General features: G+C 34.3%; 1 pseudogene; it reads right to left on the reverse strand.

Moving 5' to 3' along the window:
* Positions 1 to 13,187: 13,187 nt before the first annotated feature.
* On the reverse strand, positions 13,188 to 14,235 carry LOC128291592 (ATP synthase subunit beta, chloroplastic-like; annotated as a pseudogene).
* Positions 14,236 to 16,630: the final 2,395 nt, after the last annotated feature.

Raw genomic sequence — 16,630 nt, forward strand, 5'->3', positions numbered from 1 at the left:
GTCGTGGTGTATTTAGTTGCACCAAATATTATTTCGTGTGCTCGATAGTACCTAGAATGATGTAAGATTATAAGAGTAGCACCAAATATATTTCAATTTAAGAAAATATAAAACTTTATCTATATCAGTACCAAATTTTAATTCGAAGATTAAATGGCGACTTCAGTTGAACCAATACTTGCGGGAGGAGCAAGAAGCGAGAAATGAAGTCAGACACCTCAACAAAATCGCAAAAGCGCACATCTTTTCAAACCATTTCGCAAAAAATACAAAATCTTTTATGAGCATACAAATGACTTCCATCTCTGCAAAAAAATTGTAAATACAAGGCACATAACACAATTAGCAAATCCAATCAATTGTTTCTTCAAACCTTGACTTTCCTAAAGTGCCCAAATCGAACACATTATCCTACATCCGAAAACAGGTTTCAGAATAAGTACAAGCAAATACTAGCATGCTTATTCCCACTCACACATGAATCAGAGCATCATAGGAAATAATATCAATATTCTTTTATTTGATTCAAAATGCATGAAAAGGAAAAATCAATATTAGGCTAGACTTTAGAGACAGTCGAGGAGAAAATTAGAAAGAATCTTCACATAATTTCAAGAATGGTGAAATAGAACATAATGTCAATAAAATCAGAATTCATCTAAACCTGGTTTTACTGCAGAGACTGAAAAACCAAACAACAGCCTAGTAAGCTCAAAACTCAAAAGGTCCCTTTCCGTGATGCGTAGCAAGAATGCGCTTTTAACATTCAAGACCAGAAAATAAATGCGAACTACCCGTGACAATTCCAATTCAAACAATAAAAATAATAAACAAATGGATAAGAAAGCGGTCAAAGCACGACCAATTTCTTCACATAACTAAAAGAAAATGAATAGAGGAATTCAACAATATAAAACGTGAGCAACAAGACAACAATAAACTCTTAAATCAATCTAAGTCCACACTAAACACATAAGTTGGATAGAAACATGAAAATGCACCAAAAGAACATCTAAATAACCAAAATATAACAATTTTATTATATAAAACGTGAGCAACAAGACAAGATTAAACTCTTAAATCAATCTAAGTCCACACTAAACACATAAGTTGGATAGAAACATGAAAATGCACTCAAAAGAACATCTAAATAACCAAAATGGAATCACCATTATTATGTAAACATGAAAATGCATGATTGAAACAAACCAACTTTGCATGTGCGTAATCATACTCCACAAAACTCATAAACATTAACTTCTCCTAACCGAATACCAACTTTATGTTTGCAGAGGCCTTGATGGAAACTAACATAATCATGTTGATATATAAACTTATCTAATAAGAATCACGAATATGCGAAAGTACCGAGTATTTAGTATCAAGAGAACCATGTATTCAAAGGAAAAGAGCCAAAATTGATCAATGTATGTAAAACTTGGTCTATATTTCAAAACTGAATAAAGCTTTCATCTAGTACCAAATACATACATATATAGAGACACAAACACACAGGCATACATCTTCCATTACCTAAATCTGTTTCTTGAAAATAAAAGATAAGTAAGCTTCTACAGGAAACTTAACGAAGGAAGCCAAATCGAGACAAAACACAAAAAAGAGTGGATGAAATAAGCTTAAAAATTTAGGAGTGTAATTAAAATGTTAATTAAATGTTAGGAAAAACATTAAAAATTTAGGAATGTAATTAAATGTTAATTAAACATTGAAAACATAAAAGGAAAAACATGTTGAAAGAAACATAAATGTTAGGAAAAACATGTTACCTTGATTGAAATGGAAATGTTTTCTTGAGGGTTTATTTAGAGATGCTTGGGATTGATCTCTAATAATGTCGAGAGACTTCCCTACTCATTGCATTTGAAGAACAAAAGTCTGTTTCTGGTCAACAAAACAATCAAATGAGTTCTAAAAATAAACAACATTTAATGATTGGTATAATATTAATTATATTGCATAATAACAGGTGGGAATAAACAAATAAAATGATTAAAAAAAACAGATAACATTAACAGGAGAAATAGGACCAAGCTCAATACCATTAAAAGACAGTAAGTTACATTGTATACATATTAAAAGACAGTACGCTGTTGTTGCTCCAGTAAATTTGAAAGCTGTCCATATATTTGGGATCATAGTAGATCCAATATATATAAGCACTAACAATATTACTGTTAATGCCAAAGACCTTTTTTTACCATAAACTATGAGGTAAACATATGAGGTAAACATCTCTGTCCAAAAGAAGTTTTTACCTCATAGTCCTTATAGTAGATCCAATATATATAAGCTGTTGTTGCATGTTAGATAGGATTGATTCATTGAACATAAACTATGAGGTAAACATCACTGTCCAAAAGAAGTTTTTAAACCATTCAAGCTTCAGCTTGATTATTATTATTATATGGATGGGAAAGAGGTTCCTTTATTTTCACACTCTATTTCGTTGTAATAAGGTGTTCTTGACCTAACATCAACAAATGAAAATGTTTTGATTCACTTAAAATTTAATTCGAGACTCCACCCAATTTATTTTTAATTTAAAGTAAATATCGAATTACCTAAACAACTTAGCTTAAATTTAAATAATATCAAATAAATATATTAAAAATAAAATGGATCATATTATCCAACTATTTGAATCAAATATTAAAATTCAAATTCAAATTCAGTTCACTTTAAACATAGTTCAACAATAACACTAGCTATGCATGTAGATAATCATAAATGTTTTTATCTATTTTATATTCTAAGTCTAATTTTATTTGGAAAAAAATTATATTCAATTAAAATTTTATAATAATGATTTCAAATCAGTTTAAATACCTATTCAATAAATTCAAAATCACTATTTTCAAACATTTGTAGGTACAGTTCTCTCCTTCAATAGAATCAAAAGTTAAACCAAATCAAGAAAGGAGAGAAAACAGAGTTTGATTACAAATTGAAAAAAGAAGAAAAGAAAGCCCCTCCTCACAAAACCAAACTATATCATAAACCACCAAAATTGTACATAAAAGATTGCAACCGAATGAACCCAAAACCAGTCCTAACCATCGATCGAGAACCCCAATATGACGAACCGAACCGGACATAACATCACCCATAAAATCAAATAAACTATCAGACACCTGCATTGTTGACAATTATGCAAATCTCGAGACAAAACCCTAGCAGCTTCTCCCCATTGCAATTTGCACAACCTCCCCATAAGATCTAGCTTTACAAGAAACCGCAAACCTAATCAACATCTCGAAAAACAAAGACCGAAACACTGGACCGGTATTGGGTTTACTTAAAACAAGGGTATAATCATCGAGATCAAACCCATTTCAAACCATTTCAAACAAAAAAAAGGCAAGTAATACAAGAATTAAACATTAATCAAGGGGACTCAAAACTAACCATTTCAAACCCATGAAGCGTATGACCATCGATTTAGAGGAAAGGGAAAATGTTAGCGATTCGGGGATGGGGAATGAATAGGGAAAAAAAGGGACTTGGGGAAAATGTTAGGGATTTCGGGTTTAGGGAATTAGGGGATGATTTGGGGAAAAAAGAGAAGAGGTGTTTTAGGGATTTAAGGAAGCAAGAGACGAAATGGGGGAAAATTACTTAGCAAAAAATGAAATTGATTTCGGGTAAAGGCCATAAACCTCAGGAGAGAAAAAAATGACGCCGTTTAAAATATGGAAATTTTGTGGCGTTTTCAGCAACGCGCCGATAATCAGACCTTTTGCGGCGTTTTCAACAAAGCGCCACTAATGCCTCTTTTATCTACACTACAAAACAACGCCATTCTAATACGAGTTGTGGCATTTATTACAGAAACGCCGCTAAAGCCATTACTATTCAGAGGAAACGACGTCGTTTTACTGTAATGTATAATGAAATTTTATGGCGTTTTCTTGAAAACGCTTATTTTCGATCTTTAGTGCATTTATACATAAACGCCGCTAATACCTTAATATTTTATAAAAATTGATCAAAATTTAAAACTATATATTTAGAATTTCTTTTAAATTATATCTAAATAATGTTATTGTGATGAATGTTAGTGTAGTACAATATCTATATTTCATATATTTATATTAGGTTTAGTACAAATTCCCAAGAATCTCATAAAATTCTAAATATTAAATATTCAATAATAATAATATTATACCTTAAACTTTAAACCTCAAACAATAAACTTACACTCTAAACCCTAACTATAGTTGAAACTTAAGTTTTATTTAATACACATTTTAAATTACATATTATGTATGCATATAAATTAATTTAAAAATACATGATGCTATTTATTATATCAATAACGCGTAAATATTTTACAAGATCTACATCAAATTACAGAATTCATGTACACAATTATACTCTAAATTTAAAACCCTAAACCTGATACTCTAAACCCCTAAACCTTAAACTACAAACACAAAACCCCTAACCCCAAACTTTAAACCCCAAAATCAATCGGTAACCTTAAACCAACCATAACTCCTAGACCATAAAGCCCAAACTATAAATTAAGTACTTTAAAAACTGCTAACCTTAAACCATAATCGTATACATATTATTGGGAATTTGTGTGGGCAATGTTAGTGTAGTACAAATTAAAACACACACACACACATATATATATATATATGTTTATATTCTTATATTAAATAATATGAGTATATACAAAATAACATGAATCTTAAATGTTCTTCAGTTAATTTCTAGCTAATAGTTCAACAAATGCTAATTCCACATTCAAAATCACCCTTTCTTAATAGCATCCCATGCATGTTATAAGAATCTGGAAAGAAAATTATCTCTTAAGAAGTTAATAATTGTCCCATTGTAAACTTCAACCCTAACCTTTAAACCCTAAATTATAATCCCTAAACCCATAATTCATCATAAACCTTCAATTACTAGTTAACTCCTAAACCGTAAATCTTAAACCATATATAGTTAACTCATAAACTCGCTTAAACCCTAAACCATATATCTTAAACTATAATGATAATTAATTTAATTAATATTTTAAATTCAATACTATATATCTCTTTTACGATTATATAAGAGAATGTTTAATATATTGTATAACCATAAATTTTAATAATTATTGTTTTAAGGGTTATAAGCTTAGTGTTTATGATTTTTGTTCGGGTTTAGGGGTTCTATGACTTTTAGCGGCGTTTTACCGAAAGCGCCGCTAATGCTCTGGTTTTTAGCGGCGTTTTACCGAAAGCGCTGCTAATGCTCTGTTTTTTAGCGGCATTTTACCGAAAGCGCAGCTAATGCTCTGGTTTTTAGCGGCGTTTTACCCAAAGCGCCGCTAATGCTCTATTTTTTAGCGGCGTTTTACCCGAAGCACCGCTAATGCTCTGGTTTTTAGCGGCGTTTTACCCGAAGCGCCGCTAATGATCTGTTTTTTAGCGGCGTTTTACCTAAAGCACCGCTAATGATCTGTTTTTAGAAGCGTTTTAGTAAAAAACGCCGCTGTTGCTATGTTTTTAGCGGCATTTTTCTTAAAACGCCGCTATTGCTCTGTATTTTAAAATTTTTGCGGCGTTTGTTGATAAAACGCCACTAAAGCCCTATTTTCCTGTAGTGCACACACCCATAGGGCTATCCATGTGTCACACACGGTCTAGACACATGCCAGTGTCTACCCGTATGGACAAAAATAAGGCTATTTACCAAGCCATTTGCCACCTTTACTCGCACCAACCTACACCACAACAAGCAACACCAATCCAAGCATTTATACACTAGACACAAGCCCGTGTCTACCCGTGTGGAAAAAAATAAGGCTATTTACCAAGCCATTTTGCCACATTTACTTGCTCCAACCTACACAACAACAAGCAACACCAATCCAAGCATTTATACACAACCAATTCAACCACAACCAAGTCATCCACACATCAATTACATGCTATTTTTTATCACATACAACATCTCATACTTATCATCTCAAACCATGCAAAATCCATATCCATGAAAGACATCATCATATGTTTATATATCAAATGGCCATTTACAAAATGAATAATCAATCATCGAAGCCAACACATTTGGCCAAATCAATTAGGACACATAACAAAATGACCAAGTCCCTATACATGCCATAACACAAGATATTAAAGTCGTTGGTACCCAAAATGTTAAGTTGATAGCATGAATGGATTTCCAATAGTCTTCGATCCCCGAGCTGGCTTGGTGGCTCTATAAGACAAAGGAAAAAGAAAGGGGAGTAAGCTTTAAAGCTTAGTAAGTTCCTATGCAAATAATAGGCATCATACACACTTTAGCATAAATTTAACATGAAGTAAATTATCATAAATATCATTGTAAAATTTCATAATCAAACTTAACATAGATGTTATTAAAACGTTAACATCATAACTTATTCAATCATACCACACCGAGGGTTCATCACATATTGAGCTCATTAAACATGGGTTTTATGTACATACCTATACCAACTTGCAACTTACCATAATCTTTCACAACATACCATAGTTTTTCACAACTTAAACATTGCCGTTAAGTTTCCCATTGAACCACTTGGAATACTAAAGGATACTCAGCATATCTCATACACATAGTACCATACCAATGCCATATCCCAGATATGGTCTTACATGGGATCTCATATTGATGCCAATAACACAGCTATGGTCTTAAAAAAAGTCTCATATCGATGCCATATCCCAGATATGGTCTTACACGTAATCTCAACTAACCCTAATGTCATGACATTTGTATCCTAACTATTCCTAAGGTTCAATTAGGATTTTCTTACTTGTCGAACTTTGTCAATTACGTTCAAAGAGTAAATTACAATTCATATGATATTAAAGCAATTAAAGCATAAATAACAATGCATTATTTACATACGAACTTACCTCAGTACAAAAATAGTAGAAAAGGATTTAATCGTCAAACACCTTATTCTTTCCCCGATCAATGTCCGAACTTTGTTTTTCTTGATCTATAATAGCAAATTTAACTTATTTAATATTCACATTACTCAAATCAGTCCAAACATCACATTATCGCAAAATTACCTTTTTGCCCCTAAAGTTTTACATTTTTACAAATTAGTCCCTAGGCTCGTAAAATGAAAGGTATTCAATTTCTTTCTTACCCAAGCCTAGCCGAACCATATAAATGCTCATATCAGGCCACATTTTTCATCAAATCAGATTTTTACTACCCATTTTACATCTTTTTCCAAATCGGTCCTTTTTATACATTTTCACTAAAAATCACTCAGTAAAAGTTGTTTATCACACCTTAAACTTACAATATCTTCCATCAAACATCAAAATACATGCATGTCACACATAGGTAAATTTTTAAACATGAACCCTACTTCAAAACAATGGTAGAAATAGCAAGATCAGGTGATAACGACTTTAAAAATGTAAAGAGCATTAAAAACGGGGCTAGGATGTACTTACAATCAAGCTTGAAAGTTGAAGAAAACCCTAGCTATGGTGTCTCCAAATTTTCAGCTAAGGGTTGGAGAAGATGGACAAATTTTGGCTTTATTTTCCCTTTTTATTCTTTTATTTACCAAATGACCAAAATGCCCTTTTTACCAAACTTTAAAATTTTATCTCACTATGTCCATTTTTGTCCACTAACTTAACAAATTGTCTAATTATCATACAAGGACCTCTAATTTAAAATATCATAGTAATTGGACACCTTAACATGTAGAACTCAACTTTTGTACTTTTTACAATTTAGCCCTTTTTACTAAATTGAGTGCCCAAACGTCAAAATTTTCGAATGAATTTTTCAGGAAATCATTCCATGAAATTGTAGACCATAAAAATATAATAAAATTGAAATTTTCTATGTCGAATTTGTGGTCCCGAAACCACTATTCTAACTAGCCCCAAAATTGGGCTAGGCTGTTACAACTCTCTCTCCTTTAGGGATTTTCGTCCCCAAAAATCTTACTAGAAAATAGGTTTGGGTACTATTTTCTCATAGCCTCCTTAGGTTCCCACGTAGCCTCTTCAGCACTATGTCTTTGACACAAAACCTTCACTAGGGCTATATTTTTATTTCTCAACTGTTTAACTTACTGAGCTAAGATCTTAATCTGTTCTTCACCGTACGTCATATCCAGTCGGATCTCAATCTTTGATGGACAAATCACATGTGAAAGATCAGAACGATATTGTCTCAACATCAACACATGAAACACATTATGAATTCTTTCCAACTCAGTCGGTAAAGCTAACCGATATGCCACTGGCCCTACTCTTTCAATAATCTCATACGGCCCAATGAAACGTGGACTCAACTTGCCTTTACGGCCGAATCTGAGAATCTTCTTCCATGGATATACTTTCAAAAATATTTTATCCCCAACTTGAGACTCAATCTCTTTTCTTTTCAAATCTGCGTATGAATTTTGTCGGTCTGAAGTTATTTTCAAGCAATCACAAATTATCTTTATTTTTTCTTCGGTTTCCTTAACCAAGTCAACCCCCGTGAATCTATTTCTCATTAAGCTCGGTCCAATACAAAGGTGTTCTGCACTTGTGACCATACAATGCCTCATAATGTGCCATTTTTACACTCGACTGATGGCTGTTGTTATAGGCAAATTAGACTAATGGTAGATATTTTTTCCCATCTACCCTCAAATTCTAGAACACAGCATCGAAGCATATCTTCAAGTATCTGAATTACCCTTTCGGATTGACCGTCGGTCTGTGGATGAAATGTAGTACTAAAATTCAATTTCATACCCAAGGCTTCTTGCAACTTTTTCCAAAACCTCGAAGTGAATCTTGGATCCCTATCCGAGATAATAGAGATAGGCACCCTGTGCAATCTCACAATCTCATTAATGTACAGTTCAACTAGCTTATCAAGCAAGTAATCAGTATGTACCGGTATAAAGTGAGCCGATTTTGTCAATCTATCAACAACAACCCAAACGGTATCTTTCTTTTTCGACGTCAAAGGCAAACCCGTTACAAAATCCATCATAATCCTATCCCATTTCCACTCAGGTACCATCACTGGATGAAGTAAACCTGAAGGTACATGGTGTTCAGCTTTCACTTGTTGACAAATCAGACAGATCGAAACAAACTCGGAGATATCTATTTTCATGCTCGACCACCAATACATTTTCATCAAATCATTATACATTTTTGTACTACCCGGGTGTATAGATAAACAACCATTATGTACTTCATGAAGAATTTTCCAAATGATTCATCATTTTTTGGTACACAAATTCTACCTCGGAACATCAAACAATCATTGAATCCGACATGAAAATCTGAACCACTAACCGATTCATAATGAGCTCTTTTGGCTTGCAAATCATTGTCACATTTCTGGGTTCCACAAATCTGTTGAATAAACATTGGCCTAGCTCTCAACTCGGCTAGAATAGAATCGTCATCGGATAAAGTTAATCTCGTGTTCAATGCCCTCAAAGCAAACAAGGCCTTCCTACTCAAGGCATCTGGGACTACATTCACTTTACCCGGATGATAGTCAATCACTAACTCATGATCTTTCAACAATTCGAGCCATCTTTGTTTCCGTAATTTCAAGTCCTTCTGAGTCATCAAATACTTTAAACTCTTATGGTCAGTAAAAACATGACATTTCTCATCGTACAAATGATGTCGCCATATCTTCAAAGCAAATACAATAGCCAAATCATACGTTGGGTAATTCTTCTCATGCAGTTTCAACTATCTCGAGGTATAAGCTATTACTTTGCCCTCTTGCATCAACATACATCCTAATCCATTCAATGATGCGTCGCTATAAATTATGAATTCTTTTCTCGGTTCAGGTTGCACTAAACCCAGTGCCTCAGTTAATAAAGCTTTCAATTTCTCAAAACCTTGCTGACATTTTTTGGACCATTCAAACTTGACATCTTTTTGCAAGAATCTCGTCATAGGAGTAGCTATCATAGAAAATCCTTTAACAAATCGTCTATAATAATCGGCTAATCCCAAAAAGCTTCTAACCTTAAATACATTCTTTGGTGGTTTCCACTCAACAATATCAGAAATCTTGCTCGGATCAACTCGAATACCATCACCTGAGATAATATGGCCCAAAATCCAACTTTTCTGAGTCAAAATTCACTTTTACTAAACTTAGCATACAACTATTTGTCTCTCAAAATTTGTAAAATAGTTCTCAAATGCTTGGTATACTTGGTCTCATCATGAGAATAAATTAGTATGTCATCAATAAAAACAACTACAAACTTATCCAAATATGGTCAAAAAATTTGGTTCATCAAGTCTATGAAAACAATAGGGGCATTAGTTAATCCAAATGGCATAACAAGAAATTCATAGTGCCCGTACCTTGTTCTGAAAGTAGTTTTCAACACATTTGACTCTTTAACTCATAACTAATAGTAGTCGGATCTCAAATCAATCTTTGAAAACATGGTTGCTCCTCTCAACTGGTCAAACAAGTTATCAATCATTGGTAAGGGATACTTATTCTTTATGGTGACCTTGTTGAGCTGTCAGTAATCAATGCACAATATCATGGATCCATCTTTCTTCTTTACAAATAACACTGGAGCATCCTAAGGGGAATAACTCGGTCTCGCGAATCCCTTATCTGTTAACTCTTGCAACTGAGCTTTCAACTCTTTTAATTCAGTTGGAGCCATCCTATACGGAGTAATAGATATTGGTGAAATACCAAGGACTAACTCAATGCCAAACTCAACTTCTCTAACCGGTGGTAACCCAGGCAACTCTTTTGGGAACACGTCTAGATATTCACAAACTATCGGCACTGATTCAATTTTTAATTCAGACTCTTTTGTATTCAGCACATAAGCTAGATAAGCCTCATAGGCTTTTCTTATACATTTCTGAGCTGACATCGAAGAAATCACCACAGGCAATCTATTTGACTCATCTGATTCAACTCGAAGAATTTCACCATTTTCACATTTCAATTCAATAACTTTCTGTCTACAATTTACTAAAGCATAATGCAACTTTAGCCAATCCATACCCAAAACAACATTAAACTCATTAAATGGCAACAACATCAAGTCAGCCGAAAAACAATAACCTTTAATCATCAAAGGACATTCCTTACATAATTTGTCAATTAAAACATGCTTGCCTAAAGGGTTTGGCACCTTAATCACAAATTTGGTAAACTCAACAGGCGATTTCTTATTATTTAACAAATTTATACAAACATACGAATGAATAGATCTAGCGTCAATCGGTGCAACAACATTAGTATCATAAAGAGAAAAAGTACCAATAATAATATCGGGAGATGTCGCTTCTTTGCGAGCACGGATGGCATAGGCTCTCGCCGGTGCTCTCGCTTCCGATCTTATAGCTGTATCTTTAGCCACTCCTTTAATACTAGTTCCATTTCTAGTATTCCTCGGGGGCCTTCCTTTAGAAGTAGTATTACTAGGCCTTGCACTTTGGAACTTCTCTTTCTCTGCCATCTCTGGGCAATCTTTGATAAAATGATCTTGAAAACCATACTGAAAACAAACCCGATCATTCTTTCTACATTCGCTGGGATGACATCTGCCATACTACTGACATTCGGGTCTGTTAGACTTCACATTACCCACACTCGCCATTGAGGTGGCTTGAGATTTAAAACTTGAATGTTGTTTCCCATGATCTCTGTGTGAATACCCTGCTAAAAAATTCAAACGGGAATACATTTCTTTAGACTTCTTGGACTGAGATGGAAATGACTTACTCATTAGTCTCTTCTTCGAGTCTCTAGCTTCAAGATCAGCTTTCCTTTTCTCTTTGTTCAATTCTTTGGCCTTCCAGGCCCGTTCAACCAACACCACTAACTCTTTCAGCTCTAAAATCCTGACTCACACACGAATGTCTTCATTCAATCCATCCTCAAATCTCTTGTACATGATGGCCTCATTGGAAACACACTCCTGAGCATACTTACTCAGTCTGACAAACTCTCACTTATACTCTGTTACGGTCATACGACCCTGTTTCAGCTAAAAAAATTCTTTACGTTTCTAATCGATAAACCATTGGCTAATAAACTTCTTTCAAAACTCCTCTTGAAAGAAGTCCCATGTAACCCTCTCTTTCAGTACTAATGATACTATTGTATTCCACCAACCGTATGCAAGATTTCTTAGAAGCAAGATAGCACACTTTAAACACTCATCTGGTGTGCAGGACAACTCACCAAATACCCTGGTGGAGTTTTTGAGCAAAAACTTGGCTCTCTCGGGATCATCATCCACATTAGCTCTAAAATCCTCAGCCTCATGCTTCTGGATTTTATCCACTAGGGGCTTATGCATTCTTACAAAGTCCATTCCTTGTGGGGCTACGGGAACTGGTCGAGGAATAGGTGGGGGTGGAGGAGGTTGGGCATTTGGATTTGTTCAAACAAATTTCGTATACCACTTGTTCATCATATGGAGAAAGGCTTTCCTGCCTCCTTTTCCTTGACTAACCATTGGGGGTCTACTATCAAACGGTGCTGCCCCTTGAGTAGGAGCCGGCGCATTACTTTCAACTTTATCAGCCTCAGCTAGATTGGGATCCATTACTATATGAAGACACAATTTACAATTGTCAGGAGTCATCACACTATCATAGTTTATTTATGGCTTGTATAGCTAGACTCTTACATATGCTACGTTAGTTTGAGAATCTACTAAACTGTAGCTCTAATACCACTAAATGTAACACCCCTTACCCGTATTCGAACCAGAATAGGTACGAGGTATTACCGTACTTAAACACAAACAAACATTCAAAACCAAGACATGAATTTCCATCCAAATTTAAAACTTTTTGCATGTAGTCATATCGTCCCAAATATGGGCCTACAAGGCCCAAAACATATATTGGAAGCGGTTCGGGACTAAACTGAGAACTTTTAAAATTTTTTTAAAACACTTAGAAAAATTTTCATCAGAACAGGGGTCACACGCCCGTATGGCTTTGGGACACGCACGTGTTGGCAAATCGTATGGTCACACACACCCGTGTCCCTAACCTGTGTAACTCTCTGTTTATGATGTCGTCAACATTTAAAAGTCACAAGACCAAGTCACACGCCCATGTGCTTAGGTCATGTAGGTGATTTAATTTTCATAATTTGTCATAAAATAGGTGCAGACTTCATACGCCCTGGGCTCGCTCAAATTTTGTGGCAGGGGTAGGGTCGGTCAAATCATCCACAGGTACATAAACTGCTTGAATAGAAGTTATGGATCCCTCCTTGGTAGAAGTAATTCTTTCTTCTAAAGTCCCCATTTCGGTACTAAGGGTGGGTTGATAACCCACAGCGGAAGCCATTCTACCCCATAAGATAGATACTTCGGATCCCGCTTGGACAAAATGGAAGATATTGTCTATAAATAGAAGTACGTCTTGTTCATTAACATCTTAAAAGTATTCTGCCATAGTTAAGGCAATCAATCCAACTTTTATACGAGCTCCTAGCGATTCATTCATTTGACCGTAGATAAAGCCACTTTTGATTTCGCAAGATTTTTTTCATTAATTACTCCAAATTCTTTCGTTTCCATGTAAAGATAATTTCCTTCATGAATCCGTTCACCTACTCCACCAAATACGGATATGTCCCTATGAACTTTGGCAATATTGTTGATCAATTCCATAATGAGTACAGTTTTACCTACCTCAGCCCCCCAAATAGTCTGATTTTTCCTCCACGATGATATAGAGCTAAAAGATTGACTACTTTAATTCCTACTTCAAAAATAGATAATTTTCTATCTAATTGTATGAAAGCGGGCTTGGATTTATGAATAGGGGATGTTGTGCGAGTATCTACAGGACCTAAATTATCAACGGGCTCCCCAAGCACATTAAAAAATTGTCCTAGGGTTGGTTCGCCGACTGGAACACTTAAAGCAACTCCTGTCTCAATCACTTCCATTCCTCTCATTAGACCATCTGTAGCGCTCATAGCTATAGCTCTAAATCGATTATTTCCTAATAATTGTTGTACCTCACAAGTTACATTAATTTGTTGACCAGCAGTATCTCGACCCTTAACTACTAGGGCGTTGTAAATATTAGGCATCTTGCCCCGGGGAAAGGCTACATCTAGTACTGGACCAACGATTTGAGAAATACGCCCCAAATTTTCTTTTTCAAGCATGGAGACTCCAGGAACAGAAGTAGTAGCATTTATTTCCATAATAAAATGAAATAAGTCAAATTTTTTTCCAAAATTATCTAATACAAAATAAATCTTTGACATGAGGTTGATCGGTTAATTCAATAAGAAATGGGGGTTAGCGCTTGATTTCGTTGGTCCCATCCAATTCAAGTGCATGCAATTGGATTGTTTCCTTATTCAATGAAGGAATTTTTTAAGTTCAACCAACATATTTTCAAAATAAGAAGTGGATAAATAAAAATTTTAGGAGAGTCTTTCATTTGTCTATCATTATAGGCAACACCATCCATATTATTTATGGAATTTGAACCCGAACTCTATTTATGATTCCTTATTTCTATCTCATTAGCCTTGCTTCAATTTTATTTCGTATTTTATTTTAATATATCGATTTTTTTTACTTTACGTCCAACCTCTCCCCCCTTTTTCCATCTATATTCCCTTTTTTTTTCATTTCAGGGCCGAATTACGCCTATTTTCACATCTAGGATTTACATATACAACATATATTACTGTCAAGGGTGAATTTCTTATTTCTTATTATTGAGCTTATGATATACAATATATAATTTATATTAGATGTTACAATATTAATTCTATTATATATTTATCTATTCTATTATATATATTCTAATATATATTAGTATTATTTTTATATTATTTATCTATTTCTATTTCATTTATTTCATTTGCATTTAGAATTTTGAGTCAAAAAAAAAAGTAAGGAATTATAAACTTGAAAAATACAGATCGAGTTGCGCCATACATATGAAAGAATATAGAATAATGCTATATTTGGTGAATTAAATGCCATGGTCTAATAAGGAACCTTTCGGATTCTTTGATAATTTTTTAAAAGATTTCTTCGAAAAGGTTTCATTAACTCCTCATTTATATCGATTAGACCTTGTTGTTGCGAGAATGCTTAATTCATGAGTTGTAGAGAGGGACTTATGTCACCACAAATAGAGACTGAATCAAGTGTTGGATTCAAAGCTGGTGTTAAATAGTATAAATTAACTTATTATACTCCTGAATATGAAGTCAAAGATACTAATATCTTGGCAGCCTTCCGAGTAACTCCTCAACCCGGAGTTCTGCCTGAGGAAGCAGGGGCCGTAGTAGTTGCTGAATCTTCTACTCGTACATGGACAAAGTGTGGACCGATGGGCTTACTAGCCTTGATCCTACCATATTGAGCCCGTTCCTAGAGAAGAAGATTAATATATATGTTACGTATATTTTTTTATGCCTACTAAGATGATGAATGTGTGGAAATGTGTGTTATTGAAACCCACATTAGTTGCATATGCATCTTTAACTTGAGGAAATGTCAAAATATTTTTTTTATGCCTACTAAGATGATGAATGTGTGAAATGTGTGTTATTGAAACCCATATGTTAATTCGATATAGTAAAATATTTTAATTCATGTCATTAAGTTGTAATTGCATTAATGGATGCTTCATATGATTTTAATTAACTACTCTTTTCTGTCAATATGTTCTGTATAATCAATGTTGGAAGTTGTGAGAGATTATATTTTTTAAAAACATGCTTACAAAAATGATTTAGGTAGTATTATGAATAATTTTGAGCATTGAATATTCAGTTGAATATTAATAAAAGTGCTTAATTACATAAGTTTAATAATGAGCATGAGAATTGATTACTCTGTTATCTATTTTTTGAGCCTCGAAATGAACTAATGGCTCGATTGAGTAACCAAAGGTAAGTGCTTGTCTGTCATTTACCTTTGTATCTAAAAGTTTGATGTTCCTAAGTATGCTCTGTTGATGTTGAAAAATCAAAAGAGTAATTCAGGGTAACTGCTCGGGTTGCAAAAGGTTAAGTGTGTAGTTGTGATAAAGGTTCCTAGTTCATATGTTTTAGGCCTTTGCTTGGTTTTTAAGTGAAAAATCACATTTTAACCTACTTTTCATGTTTAGTTCTTCATTTGTGCATAATTGCCTTTTTAGTTTATTAAGCCTTCTTTTTATGAGATTTTAATAACAAATTTTTAGTTGGGTGTTCTCAACTTTAAACTGGAAGCTTGAAACTTGAGCTTGAAGTTTGTTGAAGGATGAAATGAGAAGCAACCAAAATTGAGAAATTTTGGCAAGTAAGATGTCCTAGCGCCATGCACTGAAGCCCTTGCATGCGAGAGTCAGCACCCCAGTGCCACCAGCATGTCCTAGCACGTGGTCAGCCCACATCTAATTCGTGCCCTAGCACCACTTGACGCCCATGCCCCATCATTTGTGTCCCTTACGCGACACCTTGGCACCCTAACGCTAGTTCTGTCGATTTGATGAAGTCCATCGCATTTCAATCAAGTTTTAAGGGCATGATCCATTTCAAGTTTTATTACTTAAGCAAGCTTATGTAACCTAGTTTAGGCTGAATAGACAAT

This window comes from Gossypium arboreum, chromosome 4 (genome assembly GCF_025698485.1).
Source record: "Gossypium arboreum isolate Shixiya-1 chromosome 4, ASM2569848v2, whole genome shotgun sequence".
NCBI lineage: Eukaryota > Viridiplantae > Streptophyta > Magnoliopsida > Malvales > Malvaceae > Gossypium > Gossypium arboreum.